This window comes from Lytechinus pictus, chromosome 2, assembly GCF_037042905.1.
Source record: "Lytechinus pictus isolate F3 Inbred chromosome 2, Lp3.0, whole genome shotgun sequence".
Taxonomy (NCBI): domain Eukaryota; kingdom Metazoa; phylum Echinodermata; class Echinoidea; order Temnopleuroida; family Toxopneustidae; genus Lytechinus; species Lytechinus pictus.
Window position 1 is genome coordinate 21617714 of NC_087246.1, and position 18098 is coordinate 21635811.

Here is an 18098-nt window from a genome sequence, read left to right on the forward strand (position 1 = left end):
ACGGTTTTTCTCGGAATGGTCCAAAGTGGACCTAACCCCTTTTGCAACCAAACTCTTCACTTCCAAATAACATGTAGGCTTTTAAAGGCTACTCGCCGACATGACATGCTATTTATGCCTAACCGTAATTCAACGTCATCGTTTAAATATAGAGCTAATAGCTCTATGGTTTAAAGTCGTTAGTGTTTCCTTAAGATTAAATCAATGCAAATAAGGTTGGGATCTTACGAATCTCAGGAGAATAATTTGGTAATACAGCATCTCATTCGCTAGGGAGCGACACAAAATTTTGATAAGGGGTAGTTGGCCTGAAGGTGAGTAGAAAAAAGGTCATAGTTTTACAAGAACACTAATTTCATTTCTACTTTCTCCTGTATGTTTCCTTTCAGTTTCTCTTATGTTTAGTTTAGTCTAGTTTTGTTTTGTTTTGTTTGTTTAATGTAATGTTTTTTTAAAATAAATAATCTGAGTCCCCTATCATGGGCGGCCCTTATTCTCGTGCTGCCATTCTTGCCATTTGATTATTGATTATTGAGGTTAATGATGGGCGTATCTCCTCCGGCCATCGCCCAACTTTACCCGAAAGTTTGATTAGGGGTAATATATAGGCCTATCCAGCGCAGCTGAAATCTTCTCTTAAACCTCATGTCGGTGTTTTTCACTGAAACTGATGTGCTCTCAGCGGAAAGAGCGGAATTTCATCGCAAGAATTTTTTTTTTATTGGGGGGGGGGGGGGGGGGGGCTTAACATGAATAAAAAAAAATTGAAATGTTGATTTTTCACATTTTTGCAAATGGTCACTGAAAAAAGGAGGTCATAAGCATTGATCCCCAACCCTTTGATTTTTTTAAATTCACAGATTGATCTTAGGGAATTTTCAAAATAATCTATTTCTCCAAAAAAATAATAATCATGAAATTAACATTTGTCATTTTATACACAGGCACACACACAAAATTATAAATAAAAGTAGGTGCCCCTTAATGGAAACGGGTCGGAAGCTAATCATGTATATTTTCTTACTTACCTTAATTTTGAGGAAATAGGGCTGATTTAACTTTGTAGGTATTTATTTTTGTATTTCAAAACTAAATCTATTAGGCATTATTCAAATAAATTCGGGAGAAGAATAAAAAAGAAGGGAAGAAGAAGAAGGAGAAGAAGACGAAGAAGAAGAAGGAGGAGGAGGAGAAGCAGAAGAAGATGAAGAAGAAGAATGAGAAGAAGAAGAAGAAGAGGAGGAGGAGGAGGAGGAGGAGGAAGAAGAATCGACAACGAGAAGGAGGTGGACAAAAAAAGTGTTAAAAAATATACTCCTCCAAACAGACGGGTGCCAGCTGTCTATTGCACAACTTGTTCCCCTGACATGAACCTATAAGCAAAATGTTCCTTTGGTTTTTAATCATCTAGGCCAGGGGTTCTCAAACTACGGCCTGCGGGCCAGATCCGGACCGCTGAGCATCTCAATCCGGCCTGCGAGACTCTGCTGGGTTTTTTTATCACTTTTAAGTCACAATATGAAACATATCTCTATATGATTACATTGTGTATCCATGTAGACCTAACCGTAATAAAAGTAATGGCAGTCAAATAAATTTGACTTTTAAACAAGATTTAGTGGAGTTTTTCTGTCTGTTCAATCTACTTTCTTATTAGATGACCAGCGCTTTTCTCACCATGTTTGGATCTACATACAGGTGCGAAAGTGCATTTTCCACGATGAACATTTTAAAATACTAACTCATACCGAAGTACATTGAAAGGGGCCGCGGAACGGTTTTCAAAGTGGGGGGGGGGGGGGCTGGTCATGCAAAAAATCACAATCATTTTGTCATTTTTACGTTTTTGTACATGGTTTTGGGAAAAAAGTGGGGAGCTGAAGCCCCCCCCCCCACCCCGCTTTCGCGGGCAGCGCTTGACCAATGAACATTTGCACCAGTGCCTTCGTCTGGCAATTACAGCTTTTGTGCCAAGTTTAAAGCAACTTGTTGCTGACAGTCAGTGTCACTTTTCCCATATTGAATGTGACTAGGAGACTGACATCCTTGTTAGAGTCTACAATAGACATGCTCTATTATTCATTCTACTTTGACTAAAAAAATATTGATACTTCAATACATTATCTGTCTCCCCAATACCAGGTATGTATAGGTACAATCTAGATTCCTTTTAACAAAGTACTACAATTTTGTTATCATCAATATTGACTCTCGCTGTATTTTGAAATCTTTTCTAATTTTGCCTGCTTTCCATATGAAACTGTTATAAATTTGTTGGATTAAATGCTCCCAAAATAAGGGCCAGATTGCACAAGAGAGCATCTAGGACCCCGACCGCACTGGTCTTTGCGCTTCGCGCACATTTTTTTTCTAAGTATCCACTATACCCTGGCCCTTTCAGGTTTACTTGGAGTCTCATTTGGCCCTTCAAAGAAAAAGTTTGAGAACCCCTGATCTAGGCTATATATTGGCGCCAATCTGGTCATGCTGGTAGACATGGTAGAGGTGGGCAAGATTAAAAGGTAACGTCATATTTTTTCCCAATTGAATTGTAGGGGCATGGATGTCTCAATGGTAGATGTATCTTTATAACTTTTTTCTTCCATCTTCTACCTCTCCCCCTTTTTTCTTTTTCCATAATTAGATACGACTGGATGGCTGCACGCTACAAAGCAGCCTCCTCAAATTCCAACCTGTTTGTATGATAATCTTGACTATGATATTTGTACTTAGAAATCTGCTATAATATGTTTTTTTTTGCTTATAATCATCTGTATATCAAGAAGGGGCGGATCCAGGATTTTCCAAAAGGGGGGGGGGCAAATTTTTTAAGGAAAACAATTTGACAAGCAAAAAAAAAGAATAAAAAAAGGTTTTCGACCACAAGTTAAGGATATTTCGTACCCAAAAAAATTTGGCAAGCAAAAAAAAAATCCGCGCCTGTATCAAGCCCAATACGAAACCAATTGTAAACGTTGGAAATGGAAATAAACGAAATGAAATGAAAATGAAATGCGATCGGTTATAATAATTGGGCAATGGCAGTTTGTTAAAAGTTGTATTTGCTGCCATCTCGAGGTAAACTGTGTTTGCGTAGTCTACCCAAATAAACCTTTACAGAATAGTTGACTGGAAAATCCCGATGATTAACTTCGCCTTTAATGGTCATTGAATTCAAGATAAAGAGGGATTGTTTACAGCGTAATAAAAAAAAGAATAAACAAAAATCGATACCATTATGACACCATTATTAACGACTTCTTATCGGAGGATAAGGCTTTAAAGTCAAGTGAGGTGCCGCGACTATGTATGAAAATTACATTATATATATAATTAATATTTTAGATTGAAATGGAGCTTGTATATCTAACACTATAAATTTGATCGACCATCTAATCGCTTCCTTTCTCTCAGATTTACTACTGGGCAGTTACTTTCACTTTGTTTCACATAATTTGATTATCATGACACCCCTCTTGAAATTTGGTTTCGTCGAGCCCACTGATCCGATCGCGTAACGTATCTGATATCAATCGTCTGGCTGAGCTGCGGCGCGGCTGGCGCATGGCATGTAAAAACAATGACCACACCGCTTCAAGCTCGCACGCACGTGTACCTGTGTTTACAAATCTCCGGTCTGACTTCTCTAAAATTTATTTTCGTGTTTCTCAATATATCGCACCATTTCTTTATTCGTCAATGCAGGTCTCATCTACTTAATTACTGCTGTAGATAACTGCAATCAACATCAGCACCAAAATTTCAATATTTATTTCGGTTTATTTGAGTTTGCATCTTGCTTGGCCCTTTTTCTACGGTCGGAGATATAGACTGCGTGCAATCCCTACGGCAGCGAAGCGTAGCAGACGATTCGGCGGTCATCATGCCCGGTTTCAAGTGCAAGTTCCGTGATAAAGTTTTGAGGCAATTCGTTTGCCCTATTTGTCGCTATCCCATGCGGGATCCAGTGCAGATTACCAATTGTGGACATCATTATTGTGATACTTGTCTTCAGGAATATTTGAGGTAAGTTATTGATGCTTTCAGATTAATAGAAGAGAGAAAGAAATAGAGTCTCCATGTTTGTGGACTTCTCTATATAGTATAAAAATTAAATGAACTGAGTTATGACGGCATCTCTGCAATTTGCAAATTTATTTGTGATCTGATTTTACTTTTAGCCAAGTTAAGTTAAAGTTAATTCTGAATGGTAATGATAGTAATTCTGAATTGTTGATATAAAATGGCCAATTCAGCTTTTTAGTGTCCATTCATATTTTTATTTATGTAACCTTTGTGGAGATCATTATGATTACATGCAATTTTTGAGACCATGATCATAATATGAATTAAAGGTCATTTCTCATTTATTTTTCACTGCTAAACATATACATTTATTATATAAGAAAAATTGGGAAGGTTTGATTATTTCATCTTATTCAGGCAAAGAATTGTGTTGACAACATCCCATCTGCTTTTCATTGTGAAACAGACAATTGTATGGTGTGTTTGTTGGATATTCATCCATACATGTCACGTCTCCCCTAGAATCTTCAAATTTGTGTTTGCATTGCGTGTTAAAAGTCAAGTAGTAGCCTGAAATCGTACCTGTAAAACATTCCTTTCATTTCCATCATTCTTTGTCATGTTGTATTTGTCAGGAAGCAAAAGGTTTGTTTATGTTTGCACAGACACTCGTGGCTCAGTGATGAATCACATATTTTATTTATCAGGATGTGCAATTTTTGTAAAGCAAGCATCTAATGATTTCGCTCTGTCATTGACTGATAGCTTTCATTTTTATTTTACTCCAATTTATTCATCATTTCTTTAAAAAACATGTATGCTATATAAATCAGAATAAACTATAGAAAATATTGTGAAAGAGAGGGGGGGGGGGAAGGAAGTTAAAAGTATTTTTGTGATTGCACTTATATAAATTTTCCAGTAATAATTCATGTTCATTCAGGCTAAATGTAAAAAAAGTTATATTGAATTTGATGAATATGGATGATTGGTCTTTTTTATTGTTATGAATATTGGACCTTGTCATATTCTTTTTTTTTTTAACAGGGAACTGGGAAATATTTTGTTTGGAGATGAATGGTGTAGGATGGGGGCCCTCTGAATTTTTGTATTTAATGTTCATGTCTACCAAGTACCAATGCATTCCATGTGCACAAAGATTTACACTATATTAGAGCTAACATAATTTACTTTAGATGTTCTTTCATTGGTCTACATTGGTGACTCACCTTAAATCTTCAACTCCCCAGGTCATGGTGGTCATTTAAAATCTAGAGTTTAAGACTTTAAGATGACCCCTGTTTAGGAATTACATCTTAAGACACAATAGACTTAAGATAATCTTGCAGCTGCTTAGAATGTAATATATTCATCAATTATCAATGGTACAATAATTCTGCTCCTCTTTTGCTAGATTCTCAGTCAGTGGAAATTGTGTGTGGATTACTTACTGTACATTGATTGTATCACAAATTGGTGGTTGTAATTCTAAATTTGTGGTACAAATGGATTTCCAGGGTATGGAGAAACGTACCACCTGATCTCCATTGAGTTTGACACAATGGTAGGCCTAACCCATAATTTCTCACGTTAAATTTACATTAAAAAATGGAGTGTAGACTCTAAATACATGTAGCATGGATGGAAAAATCCAGATAAACTGACCAATGAAATTCTAGATTATATTTGAATCCTGAAGATTTTTTTTTCAATCTCAATAGAATTCAAATTTAAAACAGTCTGGATTTTTTTTAAAAACCAGACTGTTCGAATTTGAATGTTATATGTATTGTATGGGGTTTAAAAGCATTCCCATGAAATGAGTGAAGTTGCTTGAATGACCCAAGTAATTTTCATTTGGGTCTTGAATTGAAAAAAAAATGATAGGGATGTGACAGAAATGAAACCACACCTAGATATGAACACCAATAAATGACCTGCAGCAATATTACTGATATTACCAAGTCAATTGAATATATTGCTATTGGGTTTGGTAAGCATACCAGATAGGCTACATGTACAGAAATGTTTTCCATCATCTATGACAACTGATAAAAGTAAAATGGAAGAAAACTGGTGTCTATTATAAAATCAATTGAAAGGTTGATGTTAAAAAATAATTGATTATCAACAAGTCTTAACTTAGTCAAGATCTATTTGTAGAAATATTGTATCGTTACATTTTTGTTTTCAATTTCACATTTTTCTTCAAAACGGTACCGGTACTGTCAAAATATTTTGTCTGATATTTTCATGAGCTACCCATTTTTCATTTAAAATTGTGAATCCCTATTCTAACCTTCTTGTGAAACTCTTGTCATGGGTTTTATTTATTTATTCTTTGTATATTAACATTTTCATCAGAAGATTGATTATACATTGTTTGAACAGTAGATTTGAATAGATTTTATTCTAATTTGTTACCTACTTTATAGGCCATTGCATGGACTTTACAATCACTATTTTAAAGAGGATTTTACTTAACTGTATTGAGCCATAAAATGACTGAAAATTTATTGAGTCCAAATGAATGAATGAGTTAATGAATGAATACGTGCACGAATGAATGAACAAATAATGGAATGAATGCAGATAATTGAGTGAGCATCTGGGGATATAGGCTTTCATGTCCTATACATTGGAGGCAAACCTATACTAAAGGGATATGAATGAAAGAAAAGTATTCATGTTAGCTATCACAGTATGGGGTCTTGCTATTAATGAGGGGTTTTAATGTCGATTCATTTGGACCCCTATGGTCCCCCTAGGGATCGGATGGTGTATACCTTCGTGCATAAGTAATGAGTGAATACCGTAGTGGATGTAAAATGTAGGGCAAATTTTATGCCAGCTTTACATGTCAATTGCAAAACTGAATAGCAACCATAAAAAATTCAAAGTTCATTTTTGCCGCAAAACTATAAAGCTTCCACATTGAATCATAATGTTCTGTACATTAACAATGAAGATCAAAGATAGTTTTTTTTTTACATAAATTGTAAGTGTATGAAAATCAACCAGTAGCAACATATTTTAAACATGCAGAATACCATTCCAGAAACAATTAGCTTGGATCAGAAAGCCTGGGAACATATACTGTACAGTATGTGTACTGTTTGAAGGCCTACATTTACATACATTTGTAGAAATCTCAATTTCCATATTTTCCTTTATTCTAGAATTGATGATTTCTTTTGGAGCGGGGTGTTTCCTTTAGCTTGCCTGTTGCCACTCACAGCGGTGGGTCGTTCTCCTGGCACAGTCAGCCGCATGACCCAATGTAATTCCTGTAACAAAAGTTGAGATTATCCTAAAGCAATGGTGAATAATGACAGGGTTCAGAGAGTTGTTGATCGGACGTCCAGCTGCCAGAATTTTCTCATTGATGGAAAGAGGATTTGTAATCCTACACCGAAAATAGTCGGGCCAAAAATTATATTCTACATCAAAAGTAACAGCCAAATATGATACCGCATACCCAGCAGAGTTGTGAATGAACGAAAATATTCTTTTGTTGCTATTTGAGAAGTGAGCTGAGTTTTAATATTAAAGTTGAATAATAATTGGGGACCACAACAGAAAGATCAATGTAGACTGAATAAGAGAGAGAATGAAGAGATGTATGTGTTCACTGGATTACATGCACTGCACTTTGTAGACTACGCCAAAAAAATAAAGAATAGAAGAAAGAAATTGTTTTGATGGTGTTCTAGGAGTTAACAGAAAATTAAATTGATACTAAATCCATTGAATAATGATTGATGAGTGTATAGGAAGTTTGATGAAGACTTAAATTGTGGGGGGGGGGTGGGTAGGGGAAATTTAAACTTACATTGTCCTTGGCATAAATGTATTAAAAGAAAATCACTTTTAATCAGTCAAGTGTATATTCACTCATACACAAGAAACATCAACATTTTGACAGGTTTCACTTCTTCCTTCATCTTTTAAAAAGAAACAAAAACATGTAACCAGTATGAGAAAAAATACATTCTCTTAATCAATTCAACTGGAAAAGAAAGGAATAGAGAGAAAGATCAAAGAAATGCTGTTGTTCTAGTGTTTGATAAGCTATCTGTACACCGTTGCAGAGAATTTATCTACCCAACCATTAGAGATTTAATTAAATAATAATAATATAATCAGTATTTCTAATGCGCACTTTCTAATGGATCATTACTCAAGGCGCTACATATCAAAAGAACAAAAACATTGGAAATAATCACAATTAAAATCATCAAACATAACATTCATATGAGGAAAAAATCCCAACCTACAAAAGTAAAAATAAACAAAACATTTTACTGGTTCTTGAAAATGTCTACAAATGAAATGTCTTGAACTTGAAAAATGATTTGTCTTAAAGAAATTAAGCATAAAAGGATACAAATATGTACACGAAGGAAAGTAAAATGATTTTATGATTTGCATGTCATGATCTGAATGTGTTTTTAGTGATGAATTATGAACATCATGATCTTCAATATTCTGGGCACCCCCCTCCCTTTATTGATGCCCTGGATGCATTTGATGGGAATTGATCACATATCATTCTCAGTTGATTTTGTTTGATAGGCTGTTGTACTCAAGGTTTTGAAATGGAGACAGCTGATTATAATAATAGTAGAATCTTTTGTTACGAATGAAGCTGCTAAATTTTGCAAGAATTGAATGACAAACTATCATGGCCCATTTAATCTCTAGCGCTGTACAGACAGGTATTATTGCTTCAAAGGGTTGAAGGCGAGGGGACATTTAAAAATGGTGGATGGTGTAGGCATGGGAACAAATCCCGATGTAACTGACATAATCTCAATTTTCAGAGACATTGTTTTGTAAATCAAATTCCATGGAATTCATACTTGCAGATTAAGACTGTTTGCCAACATTAATACACATGAATCAATTAACTTGCCATTATTAAAAACAAAACGAAACAAAAATGTTTAAAACCCAAATTGAAATTAATGTATCTCTTGAAAAGTTGAAATCAGAGCTTGTAATATTGTATGAAAATTTATGATATTGTCGAGGCTTTCTTTGAAAGACACAAACCTGTGTACGTGAGTTTCAGGTTCAGCATGATGATGATTAATCTGAACGGAAATATGTATTCGTTTGGAGCCATTCAAGGTGCAGAATAAAAAATTGAAAAAAATGAAGCCATTTACTTTTAATGCTAAGTACAGTACTTTGACAATATGGTAGATGATAGGATTCTTTTAACATTGACATGCCATTAGAGTGATAATTCCAGCTAAAATTTTGTAGGGCCTATAGTGTATGTGATTCTTGAAATGAATACATCAAGATATACATACTACACATCATTTGCAGAATATACTTAACGAACTGTACATTTCATTTTAAATTGAACAGTGTTCAATCTTTCCACGTCCCTGGAATGTGATCATTTTCACTCCAGTAGATGAGAAAAGGAAAATGACTTCCATTTTGAGCTGTGCGTAGTAACACCACACCACACCAGATTGGCTGTTTTCTGTCTCCGACTCGCATATATCTCAGCACGAGAAAACTGTCAATATTGGCCTTGTTCACACTCTGTATACAAAATTGTGTTAGAAATGAGTACATGGATATTGCATGTAGGCTTACATGTACATGTACATGTATCTGCAGATTGCAAGTAGTTCATACAACACTCAACCAGATTGACTGTTTTGGGTTTCAGCCTCCCATACTCTAGCATAAGGGAATTCTGCTATGTTTTACATGTTTCACATTTAAATATGGTTTTGATGAAAAATTCAAAATTAATTTTGAAAGGCAGGCATTAAAATATAATAGATCTGCACTAGCAGGGTGAAGAGTTTGTACAGTAGCTTATTATTTATTTTTTTACTGTTTACTGAAATTTATAGGTAAACAGATCTATATTTGAATTTGACCGTGTTTTGTTTTAATAATCAGCATAATCGTGTGATGAAGCTTAAATATGAACATGGCCTCATCATGATGGACAGTGTGGATTGGGGATCAATATAAAGCTCTTCACTTGTCATTTTATAATCAATTTATTGAGATGGCTGGCAGTTTCCTGAAATGGATTGATCAGGGTCATGGTCAAGGACCTGGGGTTCGTAGATTGTACAGTTGTATGAATACTATTAATCTGATTTAGTATAATGATCATTCAAATCTCTCTCTGTATGTCTCTTTGTCCCCTCTCCTTCTCCCCTCTCCTTCCCCCTTCTTTCCCATGTAGTATCTTTTCATTTGTATCTGTATCTCTCTTTCTGTCTATCTCTGATCTCCTCTATTCTGCCTTTTTGCTGTATCTGTCTCTCAGTCTCAGTATCACGCTCCCATCCCTTTCTGCCTTATATGGCTCCATAATTTCTTTTTATTCCTCTGTCAGCCCCCCTGTCTCTTCTCTCTCTTTCGTTCCCATCCCATTATCTCTTCCCATCTATATTTTTCTTTGAAGTCTCCATTTCCCCTCGCTCTCCAATCCTTGGACATATTCTACCTCTAGTACATATTATGTACATTTAAGCAATGTGGCCTTCATTGGATGTAATCTCATCTCTTTTCTCAAAATTCATTTCTTGTAATACTTCAAAACCCCTGTGTTTTCTCAAGTAGGTGCATCTACAAACATGTGAAAATGAAGACATATGATGGTGATTGTGTACCATTTCTTTTAAACCAAGGTCTGGGCTGGGGCAACTTCCACTTCAGAAATTCTTGTTCAGTTCATCCATGCAGATACATCCTGAGTGTTAATTATCATCGATCCTATTAGGATCCACGTGTTCTGCACCACCAGGGGTATTAATACACATTAAAATGAAAACTGATGCCATTGTATTAAACATTGAGAAAAAAATGAAGGTACATAAAATTATACCGTCTTGTAACAAATAAGTGAACATGAAATAAGGAGGAAGTTTGAAAAGTATTTATATTATGGTGAAATATCATAGAAAAAAGTGTATTGTGTTTACACATTCTCATTCTAAATAGGTCACTCTAAAGATTTTGTTTTCTTCTTCACATTATTACTCCAAGTTTATTAAAAAACTCACTCTTTTTCAGTTCACAGAGTGAATTTCACTCCCCAAATATGAATGCAAGCCAATCCACCTGCATATTAAAGCTTATGTTAAATTTCTTTTAAGATATTTTTAGCCCATCCTCTATGTTTGATGCACTGGCGGATCCAGGGGGGGGGTTTGTCAAATTTTTCCGGGGACAAAATATCATACATTTTTGGTTTAAAACTTTTTTTTTTTTTTTTTTTTTAGCTTGTCAAATTTTTCCTCGGAAAAATGTGCCCCCCCCTTTGGAAAATCCCGGATCCGCCCCTGGTTTGATGTCCTGGATTTTATTCACAGTCATTGATGTACATGTAGTCATTAGATGAGGATGTGTTGTATGTCATGCAAACTGGTTGTAACCAAATTTGCATCTGCCTGCATCAATGCATCTCCATGGTAACACATCATTCATGCTACTATAGTTTCCCATTCCCTTTCAAGGAATCAAGGTGTTTTCAGTAGGACTCGGAGTCGTTTCTGCGTGATACCTGGAACTTGAAACTAATGCAGCCATTACTATATGTACCCTATTGATTCCCCATAAAATGTTATTTTTTTACAAATTGGACATGCATTTCACTATTTTTGTATCACAGTGAATATAAAGCTCAACTCAAAGCAACGTCAGCAAATTGACTTCATGAAACTGCTTACCAATTGATGTGCAGTCGATTTCCAGAATATTGCTGTAATGGGTTGAATTTTCATCAGGGTTTTATTATCTTTAGTAGATATAAATTATATTCATATAAAAGGCATATAAATGATGGATCATTTAAAGACACATTTGATATGATCATGGCACAGATAAAAAGAAAAACTGAAGAGTCTATCCTCCTTTCTTTCCTTTCCATTTGAAGTAATATGGTACATCATGCTATCTTCATGAGACGTATTCAAGAAGATATTTATAAAAAACAACAACAGACAAAACCATAAGATGCAGAACACAGTATGCACTGTAATACTGTTCATTCTTATCTTACTTAGTCTATTTTATGATCTGAGTAATTAAGGACGTTCCACAGTTAAAGTGAAATCCATGTCATTTTCACCAAACTTTGCACATAGATACTATAGAACCTTAATATTCGAAATATGCAAAAATCAACATAGGTCCATGTGCTTGATTTTTTGCTATAGAGCTTCAAAGTTCACCCAAATTGATGTTCTTAAGAATGGCGCATTCAAAAGAATTTGGCATTTTTAAGACCGCCCAAGATTACTACAATGAGTTTAAACCTCTATTACTCAGTCAAAATACATGAAAAAGTCATCAAATTTCACAAGAGAGTTAATAATTGTATCGTTAAAATGAAGAATCTATTTATAGTGCTATTTGTTTGCAATTTTAAGTTTAACAGCACTGTCAGTTCTTAAAAATGGCCTAAAAGATAACAAATTCCTAATCTAAAAAATGTGAAATTTCAGTAACAAACTACAAAAGTACAATAAATGCTGCACTTTATTCAAAATCCATGTCATTTTCATCAACATTTGAAGAGTTGTAGAGGAAGATATACCTAAGAGGTACAAACATTAAAAAATAGGGGTTCATGTGCTTGTTTTTAAACTATCAGCATCATTATTAGAGCAAATGTGCTTTTTAAAACACCAAAAATGCGCCGGATGCTTTGTATCTATGTGAAGAAAAAATCAAAACCACTCTACCATCTATTCAAACTCGGGGTAATATTTGTGATTCTTGGCAGCACTGCAGAGTAAGGTATTTTGAAATTGTAAAGAATATTTGTTTGAATGGTCCATGGAATAATTCAATTTTTTAGCTTCATGAAATAACGCATTGGATCTGCAGTTAAAGTGCAGAAGATGAGAAAAATCAGCTCATACCCGCAGCTAATTAATCACCTGTTCATCCATTGTGACGTGAACGCGCAGAGTGTAAACTATGCGCAGATCATAATGCGCACAAACATAACCGTGGAACGTCCTTAAATTGCAATCTTAATCAGATAGACATAGGCCCTATTGATTTTTTAAAATATAGTTCAGACAACTGATAAAATTATACCTGTTACACCAAATCACACTTCTGCTTTAATACACACACACTCTACATTGATCATGTTGTGCTGCTACTCCCCCTATTCTGGCCACTCTTTATTATTCAATCTTTTTAAAACACAGCAATCTCTACTCCACATCTCTGCTATCTAGAGTAGATGTAAAGCGGCTTAAGAATAATGCAAGCGGTCCATTGCAGAGTGATGAACCTTGCTGCCTGTTGGCTTCAATACAACCTGGAATTTTTCTGCAGAAACCTTGGCCGCCCAGCAGAAATTGTTCCGCAGATTTCATCCCCTGCCCTTAATTGCCCGGCTGGAATCCGGGGTGTTAAAGCAAGTGTAAATTTAGAGCAAGCCCCTGGGAGTGTGGAGTCTTTAGGCGAATATCAAGGGTTTTTATTTTCAGATGAAGCATGCCAGATCTGAACTTTTGACTCAAGCATCTTGCTTTTAATGGATGTTTTATGTCTTGCTCTGTGAAGTGTCATGAATGGTATGCTGATTGATCACGCTTTTAATGTTTCGATTAATGCCAGATAATGTTTCATTCCATAAAACTGCAATGGAGAGATGATAAAAAAGGCAAGAATGTAGACATGATATTGAATAACATACCACATTTGTGGTTTTAGTATACCATTTTTGTGGTTTAATTGCAAATGAAATTCTTTAAACTATTGTTAACTAGTACCAATAAACATGATGTCAGGAATGCATTATTCCTGAAAGTCCTGAAGCCTTGATTATTTTTATTTTGGGGATAAAATTGAAGGCTGCATAATAACATTTTACCTGTCAAAAATAATACGCTCTGTTCTCCATTTGCCAACATCACTGGTGACAAGAATTTCAATGGTGCTGCGCCTTTTAAATGAAAGTATTTACCAGTGAAACTTTTAAAATGTACCTTGTTTCTTTCACTTCTCTCCTATTTTGAAGGGTATTATGAACATGCAAAGAATGCCTTGACAGTGTCATTTAAAGTTCAGACCTCAAAAACTTTTCTTAAGGGTTTTGTTTGCCCGTGAATTCCTTTCTTGTATTGTTTGCAACTGTACATGTGCAGACTGTAACATTTTTTCCGTCCTCTGGACATCAAAAACAAGGTGGGAAAGTTTGCGGAGTAAACTCTTTTGCGGGAGATTAGCTTACATGTTATTGACACAGAGTGGAGGATGTGTGCCTACAAATACTGTGTCAATACAAGAAATAACTGGTGGAAAAAATGCTATGCTTGGGGCCTTGTTGGACGGACCCAATGTGAGTTGCGTTTAATAGCTTTGAGAAGAAAAAAAACAGGTAAAACCTGAAGTTTTTAAATTTTGTGTTTCTCTTAGTTGGCACCATGGTTCCCCTCATCCTCTCTCTCTGCCCCCTCTCCATCTCTCTTTCTTTCTCTTGTAATTTGAAATAAGAGTTTGTAGAAATAGGCAAAGTAACATGTAACCACCATTGTGGAAATGATGTTTTGAGGATGAGATTACACAAATAAAAAGATAAACAATCTAGCTCTCCGACTGTTTGAGATCAGACACAAATCTGGTCCGATTGATGAAATATAAACCAAATAGAGAAAAATTTATTGTGGTAAAACTTGAGGTTTGTGCAAGTTTGAGGGATTATTAGAATAGGAAAGAAAACTATTGAGACTCCCAGGCATTGTTAAAGTATACCTTAGCTAGTAAGCATTCACCAGGTAGAACTTCACCAGTATGATATTGACAGAGATCACAGAGTAAACAAATAACCTTACATGAATAGGGGGTGTAGAGAATGCATGATTTTAGACCAGTGGTCTTTAATAATATGATGTTTTCTGATTTCCCATTTAAGATTGTGTCTATTCTCTATCAATGAATATTCTTCTAGCAATTTAGTGATAAATATGGGTTTCCAAATACGAAATTATAATTTCTCGAAAATTATTAGGATTTGGGCCGTTAAGACTGGAGGGGGGGGGGAGGAGGAAGAGAGGGTATCAGTCTACAATGTACCCCATTTGGCCAGGGCACTTTCTTTGAGTTTGCCTTCTTACTCTAATGGTCAAGGAGTTTAAATAGCCATTCATCTTCTGTGGTCAACTCTTGGTCATTTCACACACCTTTTATTGTGAGAACCCAGTTCTCTTTCCTCAGGTGTGATGGTGGAAGATCGCATGCTTAATCGTGTGAGGAATTCCTCAAGGGTTGTTTACACTCTACTTCTCATTCAAAACAAGAACAACTCCTTGGTCAAAACAAGAGAAGACAACAATTGACCATTACAATAGGATCACACTCAGCTGACCTTTTGTGTAAGAGGTGAATGTGTGGTCAAGAGAAGAGCAAAGAATAAGAACTTCTGGAAAACCATTGGTTCTTGGATATCATGGATCTTGGATTCAGTGGAAAGATTCATGAAAAGACAATAATGATTGTACAGTGTATTTCTAGGACCTGTAATGTGCATGGATAGATGATTTAGGTCATTAGGAAACAGTCAATGGTGAAACATACATGTTGAATAAATGCTGGATAATATGTGTTCAAGGATGTTAACACTTTCAGTAAACAACAAGTGAAACAACTTTTATATGAGAGCAAATAAAAGGTTCTCCTGGAATCATGAATCTTTTCTTTTCATGATATTGAATATATTATTTCCTGGTGTAGTGTAAAATAATTTACATCTTGCGAAGGTTTTGCAAGGTAAAATAGAGGAGGTAGAGAAAATAAAAAGATCTACTGAGAAGCTGTCAATGTCAGCTGATTGCTACAGGAAACCATCTATTCAACTTTGTGGAATTACAGTATTGTGATTGGTGCCAACCCTGAAAGCTTTTCTCATTTGGGGGGCTTCATTTATACCAGACTTTATTTTCCAATACATGTTCACACCATTATCTGAGGGAAGGAGAACCCCATTCATCAGAGAATTCTCCTTCAATCTTTGATGCAGGAATTGCAGCTCAGAACTCTTCCCCCCAGCTTGATTATTAAAAGGTTTTGAGATGAAATTTGGAGGACTACTATTGATGGGGCTCAGCTATTTATGCCCAAAATGTGGTTATGAAAATGGTATCAGCTGCTCACATGGATCTACAGTATCATGTGACCCCATGCATATTGCTTTCACACTATAGAAATTTCCCAGGGTTAAGCTTAGACCACTTCGGTTTCACACTACATTTTAACAAAGTGGCTAGCACGTACTATCCGACCCTGCTATCAAGCAGGGTTAGCCGGCTTATTGCTGTGCTAGCACCACAATTGTGCTAAGAACTGCAGTGTGAAAGCAAACGGGGCTAAGGAAATGTGGTGGTAAGCTTGAGCCAATCACAGAAGTCGAAATTGCACATTAAGCATGCTCTGTGTGGCAAAATCAACAATATTTATGAGCTGTGCAATAGTCCGGGGTTAAGGCGTTAACCCCGGCTAAAAAAATAGTATGGGGTTAATAAAGGCAGTGTGAAACAAACAAAAAAGGATAGTATGGGGTTAAGGATTGTCCGGGGTTAAGGAAAGTATGGGGTTAAGAAAATGCAGTGTGAAAAGCATATCAGAGTCTGTCTTGGGGCCATGAAGACAGGTGTGAACAGTCACCCCCCAAAAAAAAAGATGGGTAAAGAAAATATCCCCTCCCTTCGAATATTAGTCTGAATACAGGTTCTTTGAGGGCTCTTTCATTATAAAGCTCGAGAAGGGGACTTGCACAAACAAGTTTGGTCTGGGCTTGGTGTTGTCTTTTGGAAGACCTCACCTTCATCCCACTGTGAATGGGGGTAATATCTATGACAAAAGAAGATAACTGTTCACTGTTAGTTTTCTTTCTTTCCTTAAAGCTGTTGGTAAATAATCTGTGATGAGGGCAATGAACCAGGTGTGAGATGAGCTCAAGAGTGTTTTTGTAGCTTTCCTAGATGTAGGCGAGAATAAGGGTCTTCTTCCTGGACATTGAAAAAAAAACAAGGTTTGATTTCAAGAATAAAAAAATACTTCGGCCAAGGTGCAAACTGAGGATGCATTTTCTTGTTCTTTGTATAATTTGCTCTCTCCGTTTATTTCAAGTTAAAAACTTCACCTGCAACACTGTTTTCTGTATTAAACTCTTGTATTTGTTGTGTCCAGAGCAGCAGAGTAAAGCCGGGGTGCAGGAATGATCAATTATTTTGAATGGGCAGAGAGCATCATAATGAGAATTTTAAAATGTGAACTTCATTTACAGTTTAATTGTAAATGACAATATTTTTATGAACCAATTAATCTTTGCAAGTAAATGAGGGTTATTCTGGACATTTTGGGAACAAATCACCCTTTGGCCATGTTGGCTTCGTGGAGCTATTTGCCTGATTATGTAGGCCTATTATAAATTATTTTATAAAAAAAAACATTCACATGTATTCGATGCATGCTTTTTAAGTGGCATTAATAACCAGTTTAGAATTTTCTTCATCTCTTGAGGGCAAACAGCCCAATAATACAATAACATAGGGTTACACAGTAACTATTTGAGTGTAAGCCCAGGGACGAAGAATTGATTAGTACCCTCTTTGTGATGAAGGTCCATGCATGTGTCTAATTAGAGGTCTGTTCAATTTACATTTGACAAGTGTCTATGATGTTGATAGCTCATTAGTATCCCTCTTTATGACAAACTCCTTCAATAATCACCTGGTTAGTATATACCTTTGCAAACATGTTGTGTCCAATACCATATTACCCATTATAAGAACTTAATTGGTCTACTGTATAATAAATTTGCTTTGAGAGGTTGGCCATGATTTAAAACATGTGTCTTGAAGACTCTCAATAAAGCAAGGAACTCCTGAACTTTCCTAATTCTATTGGTTGAACACTGTAAAAATACAGATCTTTTTGCCAATGGGTATGGACACTGCACGTGTTTGGTGTTTATTTATAGACTGTTTGTTTGCTGAACTGTGCTGTATGAGTTTCTTTGTTTTTCTATGGACCAATTGAGTCTTTGTTAATTTTAAGACTATAGA